Genomic DNA, 12,293 nt, shown 5'->3' on the forward strand with positions numbered 1-12,293 from the left:
GCAATTTGGTAAAATGTATAAAATTATAGCGTTTTTTTTTGTAATCTAAAACTTAAAGTTGTAGTTATGCAAGAAAAGAATCATGCACGTGAATTCGAGGCAGATAGAAGTTAAGCATCGTTACCGGCTTACGCACTTGCCGGATAGTTAAGGTTGAAAATATCGATTCGCCCCGTGTGCACGTGAAATATACTTGTAACCATACCGATGCGCTACCAACGCAAATATATGGCACTCCGATTGTATGGACCCAATTTGTGATTGCAAATCTAAGACAAATATCCATGTTTGAAGATTATCATTTCTGCATATCATTATGTCCCAACAAGATTAGTTAATTTTGGTGGTGGTGGTGGTGGTGGCGGTGATGTTGGTGGGTTAAGGAATATATGGTCCGTTCGTACCGGTTGGCTTCATTATGGCGTGAACTCAACGCTCCTCCCTTGTGATGCTGATGCAGAATTCAGGAAACTCAAAGGGGATTCACCCTCACCAGTGGATGCGAATTAAGAGACGAAATTGTGGTTGTGTAACAACAATGAATATCATCTTAATTGTAACAAAACCAATAAACACAAGAAGAAGAGAGGGGCAAACCCCGTCAAATGGAGTTCATTCGTGATGGTTAACATTCAAAGCGGCCTCCAAGTTGTACCAATGATCGAAATGTTAAATTTCTTATTATTCCCCAATTTGTTGAATCGTTTGTGAAAACTCATCGTTATTGTAATGGTTTGAATAAAACATCCAAACAGCATTTCGAACAAGACCAACATCAAAATGGAGACCAAGATGACCGCCAAAATATTCTAAAAATGGGGCATTTCATTCAAAAGTGGGAATTGGATTCGAATTTGGTCAGAAATAACTCTATAATTTTGTTACTAAATATAATCTTAGAACCAAAATTGCTTGAAAGATGACCGGTATATGTTACGTAATTTTATTTTAGCAAAAAGCAAATTTCCTGCAATGTACCTGAATTTGGTTTATAATAATGGCATTTTCAAAGAATTCGATATTAAATATGATAGCAATAATTAGTAAAAGATTGTTTCCTTATCACAATTCATACATAACTGTTTTAATATTTTTTTTCGAAAATAGTCTTAATCTACATAAAAATTCATATCAGAAACGAAATTGTGAAAATTAAATAAAAATGATTAGATAGCCTAAATAGGAATTTATCATTTACGTTTTTTTTTTTTTTACTTTTTTCGGGATTGTTGGGATAAGAGTGAGGTTGTGCACACAAACTGGTTTAAACATACCTAGTTTTTAATATAGTATATACGAACTGTGCTTTTTGTGGAGTTTTGTGCTGTTGTTCCATGTTTCTTGTTTGTGACTTTTTGCTTTTGTGTTCTAGGTCTTTGGCGTTTATCCTGTGCTATTAAACGGGGTTTATACTTATACTTCTGGCTACTGAGCTTGTTTCTGTAGTTTTTCACATAAGGATGGTGATAAAAAATAATCAGAGACTTTAATGTAACTTTATGTATATGCTTTTGTTTATTTTTAAAGACGTATGAAGCTAACGTGATTGACCAATTAATTGGCGTATCATTTTTCAATCACCCATTTTGCCTTTATTGAACCTGACTCACAAAATCTTGGTGATGTGACCTTTCAAGTTAAAAGCATTCTTGGTCTTTTCTGATCTCTAAGGAGTACGTATATCTCTATATCTGTGTTTTGCTACATTTCATTATGATTTTGTGAGCAGAGGACTAGTAGATGATCGAGGATCGATCGTGACACGACTTCTTGAGGTGTTTTTTGGGAGGAATAGGCGGAACATGGCCCGAATTATTGACGATTGTCCCACAACGGGAATTCGAAGTTCGACTATTCATCTGTCACGACATAGGTCGTGAGTTATCGTTAACATTCGTACTCACGTCGTAGAATAATATAGGCCATTGTCGGGACCATTGCTTCGCCCACTGTCATTTTTCGGGTGATTCACTTAAGGATTAAAATTCGACTTTTTGGCATTTTATTGAGGTACGGTATGCAATGGGGTTGTTCAAAATGAGTGGTGTCCGAAGGACTCCACCAGCATTTTGAACTGTGCCATTGCATACCATAACCCAATGATATGCAAAATGTCGAATTTTAATATTTATATTTATATTTATTTAAATGTACATTTCTGTTAAAATAAATGAGTTATTCAAAAGCATTTTCTCTTTTTTCTTTCTCTCGTTGTTCTCAATGGTAGGTAAATTCGAACAGCTACAGTAACCTAATCTATAAAACAATAAATGCGCAGAAAAAAACAGTTCCTTATTCATGGGTTTAATTTCTATATTTTCAAGAAAAAGAATATTTTAACAACGTATAATAACTGTATTACAGCTAGAAAAAATACAAATGGAGTTATGAAAAATTAACAATAACAAGAAAACATAAAAAAATATCGCCACATACAAAATTCTAATTTGCGATACAACGATCCGAGATGCAAAGATAAGCTCCGCCCCCTAAGATATTGTTACTACGCACCCCAAGCGTAAATTCAAAATGGAGGCTCTCGCAGCCACGAAAGCATCAGAATCCGATTCTCTCTCTAAGATTTCGCACAATCTGTTAAATATTTACCAGATCAAGCCAAATTATCGGGAAAGGTGTTAGATAAGGGATTAAATTACTTTCTACAAGGTTATATTCATGACATTAAAGTTTTGGAAGAGGGAAGTACCTGCCATGAAACCGCGAGATGCTGGCCTTCAATGAGAAAAAACGACAAGCCTCGTATGTTAAGTGTCGATGTGGGATTCTATACGATATGCGTATTGCTCATGCAAGGCAGGGTATGTGGATTTCCAACTGTATTTAACAAATTTTATTATACTAGTAGCTTTATTCTTTAAAATGCATTGTGTAATATAAGCAAATTTGGATCGCCAGGTCTTTTACATTTCATGCCATGTTACGGAATGCGAAAAAATATAAGTTGTATTTCAATTTATTGGTTTTCGTATTTCTAGTTACTGCCTTGTTTTAGCCATTTAACATATGGAAAGTCGAATGATACTTCACGGGTCAGTGTAGGATGAACACATGCCAATTTCACAGCATGATATTATGGTTTTGTTTTGATAACTTCTGTCAACAATGTCTGTTTTCATTTTAAAAAGATTGAGCGGTCATTGTTCACACGTGGTCGGCTTAATCAAGTCACTTCAGGGACTCAAGTTGCACAACTTCACACATGTTTCTGACCAACAAGTATTCCCTAACAAAGGAATGTGCCAAGGGGATCAAAGATCAAGCCAGTTCAAGTAAACCATGTTATAGTAGCACGACCACGGGAAAGACGGAAAAGGAAACCTGTCCTTTGCCAGATAGATACACAGGCCAAGTGTACAATTTTAGATATTATTAAATAAATGAACTACAAACACAAACTTCACTTTACAATACTTTATTCCAATCATAAATAAACAGCAATTCAATTATATCAAATTGTTTCAGAAGCAGAAATACAATCATATTACTTGTCTATAATTGTCAGCATATTCTTTTGCAGAGATTAATAAATATAATATGCAGTAATATAATAATTAAGCTCTTGAAAAATTGTGAATTTTATTTCCAGAGTCCCAAATGTAGATCCCAAAGACATGCTACATCTGTCTAATCTAAATTTACTTTCTTTTAATGTTTTAATAACATCGTAAAATCCTGATTGTTAAGTTAAAGCCTTATCCGAAATAGATCCAGTAAACAACTCTGACACAAACATCAAAAGGTAGCATCACAACCTATCAAACCCTTTAAAGTTGTAGATTTATAATTACTGTACAGTTGACTTTGTAATGACAGTGCACTGGGTGTTTGAGTTTTCACCTCTGTACCATCTTGGGAATGGTGGGAAGTCATTTCGATAGTCTTCTGGCATGTTTTTTTTTATAATTGTGTCCCTATGTGGCCAAATTGATAACTGACCGAGCTTTAAATACAATCCATGCATTAAATACTACACTAGTTGATTGAGTGGAAAGTCCAAATCGTGTAGCCATATCTTTTAACCCGAAACCAGGTCGCAGTCTGCATAGTGTTAAAAACAATGCATCTTTTGGTTGAAAATCATTCAGCTCTCTTCTGCCAGACTCATATTTCAGTTCAAAACCCTCTGGTTTTAAAAATGACAATAATGCTAAATAACGTGTAAATATAATTCCTGTATAATATTTAAACAAATTTTTAACTCTTGATTCTTTGAGCAGAACTTTATGGACATTTAAAGTTTGTTTAACTCCCAACAGTTTCTTTAAACTCTGAATTTCACTACACTTTGATGAAAGTGACGACTGTAATTCTGCAACTTGAACTTCTTTTTGTGACAACTGTTCTTTTAGGGAAGCATTCTCAGCGGCTAGAACAAACATGTCCAATGGTGATGTCCCTGAAAATAAATGCATATTAATTTTATATTTTAGACAAGATGTTTAAAACAGACGCCAACCATTTCCCAAGAGCGTGGAAATACCTCTGTTTTAAACGCAGCACCTATTGATCTACCGAAAGAGTTCACATCATTAAATGACCACACAACCTGTGAAGACCCAACTAAAATAGAAATCACAACAAGATCACAGGCATTATCAGAGTGCTGGTTTAAGGAAAAATCAAAGCGTTTGACGGTCTCAAACTTTGGGAAAGTCCTATACAGGAAGTCTGCCTCATCTGAGCAATTTTTGAATTCAATTTTTGAAAATAGAAATATCAAGGCCCAATCTCTAGAATATGGGAAAATACATCAAAAACCCAGAAAGGAAAGATATCTGGAGAAATATCCATCCCGGCATTTCCATGAAGTTTGATTCATTTTAAATAATGAGTTTTCTTTTCTAGGAGCAACTCCTGATGGGAAGTTGTGCGACACAGGTGTGCGTGGTATAGTGGATATTACATGTCTATTTTCCGCAAGAAATATGACAACATCACATGCTTGTGATGAAATACGAGACTTCAGCCTTGATAAAGTTGTGTTTCTACTCCCGGTACAGTGTCTGCATGATCCTCGACAAGCTTTTCTTGGTTTTCTCTGAAATAAATAGTTATAATGTTGATATATTTATATGTAAATTTACACAAAAATCTGTATAGTTTATATGTTATAAATATGTTCTGTTCAGTTCTGTTGAGTGTTCTGTTCTGTAACAAACAGAACGCTTGTAATAAAATATGTGTAACTATTATGCTGTTGTTTTTTATTGAATAAGGAACAGTGGCATTTAAAAAAAATGAGAAGAAGCCTACAAAATTATATAGTGTATAGGTTAAGTTTTGCATTTTGAACCTACATGGTACATGTTATTTAAGTCTTTGGCACGCGCCTTACCAATACATTAAACTTACACTTACACTTACAGGCATGTGATATATTGTAAATGCATACGCTTGAGTTTTGCATTTTGTGTATGAATGCTGTCAAAATTTTCCTTTTCAAATGACCGCTTAGTGGGGAGTTTTCTTGCAGGTGTTGTTCTCGAGCCATCAGCTGACAATGGGGCAGGATGTTCTTTAGATGGTCCATTTCCTCCACTTAAGTGCTTAAATATACATAATAATAAAATTAATACGTATGACAAGACTCCACAATGCCAGTCAATAACATACTAGACAATAAAACAGTAGTTTAAACAAGGCACATCCATAACCTGATGAAACATGTTTGAGGTTTCAACTAGCATGATCATAGAGGTCAATAATTAGAACACATGAAAGTAAACAATATAAACATTTGCGCGGAAGTCAGAATTATAATTGAAATAATTGTGTTTTTGATCGTAATATTATAAAATCACATTTTAATATACTAACCTTCGAGCAGACAGCTTTGTGCTGGTTAATCCGTTTTATATTCAGTTGCTCGTGTGGCCGTCCACATGGTTTATTCCAGCATTTGCACTTCTCAATATCTGATTTCGGGGTCGGAAATCTTATAAATCGTCCCCCATTTAGTCGGATACCGTTCATCCGCATAACATGTTCCCCATGCGCATCGCTGAACCATTTTCACAAATAATTCTAAAAACTTCAATTATATGCGCGGCTGTAAACAGTTATCGCTGCTTTGTTTGGTGGGTAAAGATGGCGGACGGGACGCTGTGAATAATTTGCAGCTTTTTCATTGGTCAATAATGATCTGTTTGATTGTCAGGTCGGATCGATGTATACTAGCGTTTGTTAGTCAAGAGTTTTCAAATTTGAGAGAAATACCTGTCAATTTACTTGTTGAGCGTTATGTTGAAGGATCAGTTGGTTTATGAACCATGTTGGAATACGGTGTTGGAAAAATTAGCAAGTGCATTTCATTGGAAGTTAACATCGGATGAAACGACAGTGGCGGTGGGTGGGGTATCGTGTTTAGCAAGGGGCACTTTCGCGGAAGGAAAGCCAGAGGACGCAAGAAGACTTGGTTTTGAACTGAGCTCTTTCTTCTGGACGTTGGTGGGTGCACTACAATATGTTGAAATATATAGTTCCGTAGTAAATATGCCCCCCCCCACCCCCGATAGTATTATTGCGCCCAATGACAGGACAGTTGCATCGAACAAATGCACGCGATTTCGATGGGAAATGACATTGCACTTTATACAGAAATAATGTAAAATTGATAAACAACAACCATCGTTCAGGAATGAACGGTTAATGTAAATATAAAGTATTGGTGAAACGAAGCGGGAATTTACTTGACAGTTCTTGAAAATAATCTTGACCGCTTCTGCATATAAGTCGTTATTCACAAGCAATGTCCAAACATCTCTTAATTTTGATTTTGAGCGAATACGACAATAATCAATACGTTTATATGACTTTATATGAGTAGTATACATATAAGTAAATACTGATGAAAATACTCATTTAAAATAGCGACGTCGCATTGAATTGCATCACCATATTCAATATTACTTACACTTTATGAATCAACAGTAAATTATTTATCAACTAGCAGACATTGCATTTGACACGTATGTGTTTATATTAGGGATGCAAACGAATGGCAAAATTGATATTCGAATATTCGGTAATTCTTTCGATCGAATATTCGAATATTCGATTACCAAAATACATCTTTTAGATGTTGCAGTAAACTATTATTATTATTCGATAAAGAAATAGTCAGGGTATTTAAACCCTACTTTGTCTTCGCCATTACGCGCGGCGGACCCTGATTTCCCCAAAATGACTCTGAAATTGCCCATTTTCAAAAAGAAAAAAAAACACAAAAACATCACGATACAAAATCCAATAATTTCAATTCCGCTGCCGTCATATTTGTAAACAATGTGAAATTACATGGATTCCTGATCAAATGGCGTTATGCGTCAATGAACGGTCTTTCCGTAGAACGAACAACCTCGATCTGGGATTGACCTCTACTAAATATAACTATGGAAAAAACCAAACCAACCCGGGAACTAGTAAAATATTAAAACGAAAACACATGTGGATTTGGACTTTTCTATGCTACATCAATAGAGAACGCTCTACTATACAGTTACATTTCAAAGCACGAGCATTGTATCGAAACATTGAAAACAGTTTACAGCATATATACATGTAACTACATTATTGTGACACATGTCATTCATATCAGCACGGCAATTTGAGCAATGTTGCACAGCAAACACAACACATTTGTGTGAAGGCCAATTTCTTAAATCCTTATTTGGCAAAGGCATTAAGATTTGCCGATAATAAATGAAATTTTTAATATCACTTATCTAATAGCCAGTTATTGTAAAAGTCCTAGGACATTTTATGTTACCCGATGATATGTCACATGACGCGTGTATAGTGTATTGTCATCACATTCACACCTTTGGGTCAATCGTTGTAAAAACAAGACATACGAACTTTACACACAACAACAGAGTTGTAAGTAAAAATAATTTTATTCTGTTTATTCAACAGTTTTTTTTCGAATATTCAAATACCGAATACCAAACGTTTGATCGAATATTCGAATATTCGTTTGCATCACTTCTAATCGTAAAATATTGTTGAATTTCATGATGTCCAAGATCAAACGGCGGTCAAGTGTCATTTCCTTATTTTTCATGTTAATTGCCATTTGCGATAATCGATGTTTATGCTCTTAGCAACATTCATGATACGCTAGTACATGACATTCGCAACATTCACGACATTCATAACATTATGATAATTCATGTCTTTTACAATATTCGCGACTTCCCTAACCAAACTTCACGGTTACCTCTAGCTGTCATTGCTGTAATCAAGCTATTTTTCTTACCTTGTGGCAGAGATGATCTCTGCTCGTCAAGGGAGATCACTGTGTTTGAGATCGATTAACAATGTTCAGGATTTTGAGACTTTTATTGATTAAAATATGTTTTATTTTGGGATATTAAACAATTATTATATTAAATAATCATAACACGGTGACAATCCGCTGATTAAACCAATTTCCTAAGCAGTGTCATTGCTGTAATCAAGCTATTTTCATACCTTGTGGCAGAGATGGCAGGGGGAGATCACTGTGTTGGAGATCGATTCATAATATTCAAGACATTAACGACTTTCTACCTTCACGATATTTTTGACATTCTTAAAATTAGCAACATTCACTTCGTTTGCGATATTTATAATAATATAATACTTGTGCGACATTTACTATATTCGCGACATTCACTACATTTGCGACATTCATAATACTGGCACACTTAAACGAATGGTCTTAGAATTTTGGACTAATGTAGAACAATCTTTCAGAATCCAGTCAGAATAAAAATCGGCGAAAATGCAATTACTTGTTGCACAGATATTGATAAATAATTATAGCTATTTTTTTTCAATTTTGAACCAAATGCATTCTGTTTATTTGACAAAATCTTCTAAAACAAACGAGCATATGATCAATGTGCCGCGAATTTGCTTGGATCACAGCCATTTTCCAAGACGGTGCAAATGTAACACTGGGTAAGAAATCAACTTTCCCCACCCCAGATACGTTTTTTCAAATATTTGGCCATGTTGGAAATCATTACCTTGCCAACGGGGCAAGATAAAAAAGTCCTCATATGGAATTTCCTTTTTATTGTCATCCCGCAATTATCTTCCTTGTTGAAGACCTTCGTCTGTATCACCGTGGAAACATTGTCTTGTTTCTCGCATAAAATTGCTCCAAAAAGTGTTTACGCTGCATTCAAGAAATAATGCTGCACTCTCCTCAGAACTATTCAAATCTACATATTTTGAATCACTGTGCGCATATCATATTACAACCATAAATCATTACAAATCTATAGGCAAATTATATTTACTACGCTCAAAAAAGTTCGAGCGAAAAAATGCATTTTTACTATATTTTGTTAAATTAGGTGGGAGAAAAGGCACTGATGTCCTTCCACAGCCGCTCGTATAAGATAGGTTTATCCAAATACGACCGTAGGGTGATTCGCGGAAACAAAGTTTACCGAGTTTCAACAGAACACCATACGCGAGGGTTTGGATTACACTGCGGCCTTGGTGTTTAGCCATGTGAGATAATTATTATGAAAAGCTAGTAACAACTTATAGTGCTTATCGTAATGATATAATTATTTAAACAGGCAGACATTTATAAAGTCTAAATATATGTATTGAACATTTTTCACATACATGTATCTCCTAATTTTCTCGCAGACATTTGATGCAAAATGACTGCCATTTCACTTCTTGTTTTATATACTATATAAGCATTTCATTCAATATCGTACTGATATTATTGGTAATCAGATAAAACTTAAATGCTCTAGATTTTAACCTGCATTTTTTGGATCAAAATTTAGGTCGTTTGTGAACGTGTTTAACACCTTTGACTATACTGGCAAATTTATTTAATGTTAACTAGTAATCTTAAACTTTAAAGTTACTTGTAGATCTACATTTTTCTATATTATCTTGAAACTAGGTTTCCCATAAAATTGTATTTATGATAACAGTAATCACTACATCAGACAATATATTCAATTTCATGAACTTGACTTATCAAAATAACGGAGACTTTACTAGTGATATTTGAGGAGGACGGCTTTGCTTCCATACAGATGGTAAACGGCGATAATATATTTCAGTTGTCTACCTTTGAGGAAGGGAATAGCGTTTTAAATACAGTTTAAGAGTGAGAAGAAGTTTAACATATATTGCGTTAATACGTATTAATATGTTCCACTTGCACACGCATTGTTTGATATATATCTTCATCTCAATCCAGATTAGTAGATCCAGATATTTGGTCATGATGTACATCCTTACCTTCACCACGGACAAAGATTATGGATCTACTTTGTTCTCCAGTACGCAATCTCACATTAGGGGATTTGGCATGACAGTTGGTTGGGTAGAACCTCTCCGGGGAGTTAGGCGTTGGATAGGTTGTGTACAACCAGGCTGCGCTGGGTTGGGCATTGAATGGTGTAGAACCTCACCGTGGAAAGTTTGGCATGGCAATGGGTTGCGTAGAACCTCAGTATTGAGAGTTAGACATGGCAAATGGTTTTGCAGAACCTCACCGTGGGAAGTTTGGCATGGCAATGTGTTAAGTACAACTCAGCATGGGAAGTACGGCATGACAAATGGTTGTGCAGAACCTTAGCGTCTGAAGTTTGGCATGTCAATGGGTTGCGTAGAGCCTCAGCATGGGGAGTTAGGTATGACAAATGGTTGTGCAGAACCTCAGCGCAGGAAGTTTGGCATGGCTCTATGTTGAGTAGAACCTCAGCATGGGAAGTTCGGCATTCGATTGGCTGTGTAGAACCTCGCCGTGGTGCGTTGGGCATTAGATAGATTGTGTAGAACCTTACCGTTGAGAGTTGGGCATTATATATGTTGTGTAGAACCTCACCATGGGAGTTTGGCATTGAACGGGTTGTATAGAAACTCACTGTTGAGAGTTTGGTATGGGGTTGGTTGTGTAGAACCTCGTCGTTGAGAGTTTAGCATTGGGTCGGTTGTGTAGAGCCTCGCTGTTGGAAGTTTGAAAAAGTTTTTTTAGAACCTCATCGTAGTGAGTATGGCATTGGATGGGTTATTTAGAATCTCACTGTAAGGGGGGGGGATAGGTCAGTGGATGGGTTGTATAGAACCTCATCGTAGTGTGTTTGGCATTGGATTAGTTGTTGAGAACCTCATCGTAGTGAGTTTGGCATTGATTAGTTGTTGAGAACCTCATCGTAGTGAGTTTGGCATTGGATTAGATGTTTAGAACCTCATCGTAGTGAGTTTGGCATTGGATTAGCTGTTGAGAATCTCATCGTAGTGAGTTTGGCATTGGATTAGTTGTTGAGAACCTCAGTGTAGTGAGTTTGGCATTATATTGGTTGTTTAGAACCTAACCGTTGGGAGAAGGGCATTGTATGGCTTGTATAGGACCCAATCTTTGGGAGTTGGCCATTGAATGGGTTTAAGAACCTCATCGTAGTGAGTTTGGCATTGGATTAGTTGTTGTAAACCCCATTGTAGTGAGTTTGGCACTGGATTGGTTGTTTAGAACCTCACCGTTGCGAGTAGGGCATTGTATGGCTTGTATAGGACCCAATCCTTGGGAGTTGGCCATTGAATGGGTTTGAATAACCGTATCGAAGCGAGTTTGGCATTGGAAAAGTTGTTGAGAACCTCGTCGTAGTGAGTTTGGCACTGGATTGGTTGTTTAGAATGCCACCGTTAACAGTAGGGCATTGGATGTGTTGCATAGGACCCAAGCGTTGGGAGTTGGCCATTGAATGGGTTGTGTCGAACCTCATCGTAGTGAGTTTGGCATTAGATTAAATGTTGAGAACCCAATCGTCGTGAGTTGGGCATTGTTGGGTGGGTTGTTTTGAATCTCACTGTTGGGAGTAGGGCATTGGATGGGTTGCATAAAACCCAAGCATTGGGAGTTGGCCATTGAATGGGTTGTGTCGAACATCATCGTAGTGAGTTTGGCATTGGATTAGATGTTGAGAACCTCATCGTCGTGTGTTGGGCATTTGGTGGGTTGTTAAGAATCTCACTGTTGGGAGTTGGCCATTGAATGGGTTGTGTCGAACCTCATCGTAGTGAGTTTGACTTTGGATTAGATGTTGAGAACCCCATCGTCGTGAGTTGGGCATTGGGTGGGTTGTTTAGAATCTCACTGTTGGGAGTAGGGCATGGATGGATTGCATAGAACCCAAGCGTTGAGAGTTGGCCATTGTATGGGTTGTGTCGAACATCATCGTAGTGAGTTTGGCATTGGATTAGATGTTGAGAACCCCATCGTCGTGAGTTGGGCATTGGATTAGTTGTTG

General features: G+C 36.5%; 1 pseudogene; it reads right to left on the reverse strand.

Moving 5' to 3' along the window:
- Positions 1 to 2,251: 2,251 nt before the first annotated feature.
- LOC128243971 (uncharacterized) lies at positions 2,252 to 5,994 on the reverse strand (annotated as a pseudogene).
- Between the last annotated feature and the right edge of the window lie 6,299 nt (positions 5,995 to 12,293).

Source organism: Mya arenaria, chromosome 8 (genome assembly GCF_026914265.1).
Source record: "Mya arenaria isolate MELC-2E11 chromosome 8, ASM2691426v1".
NCBI classification, from domain to species: Eukaryota; Metazoa; Mollusca; class Bivalvia; order Myida; family Myidae; genus Mya; species Mya arenaria.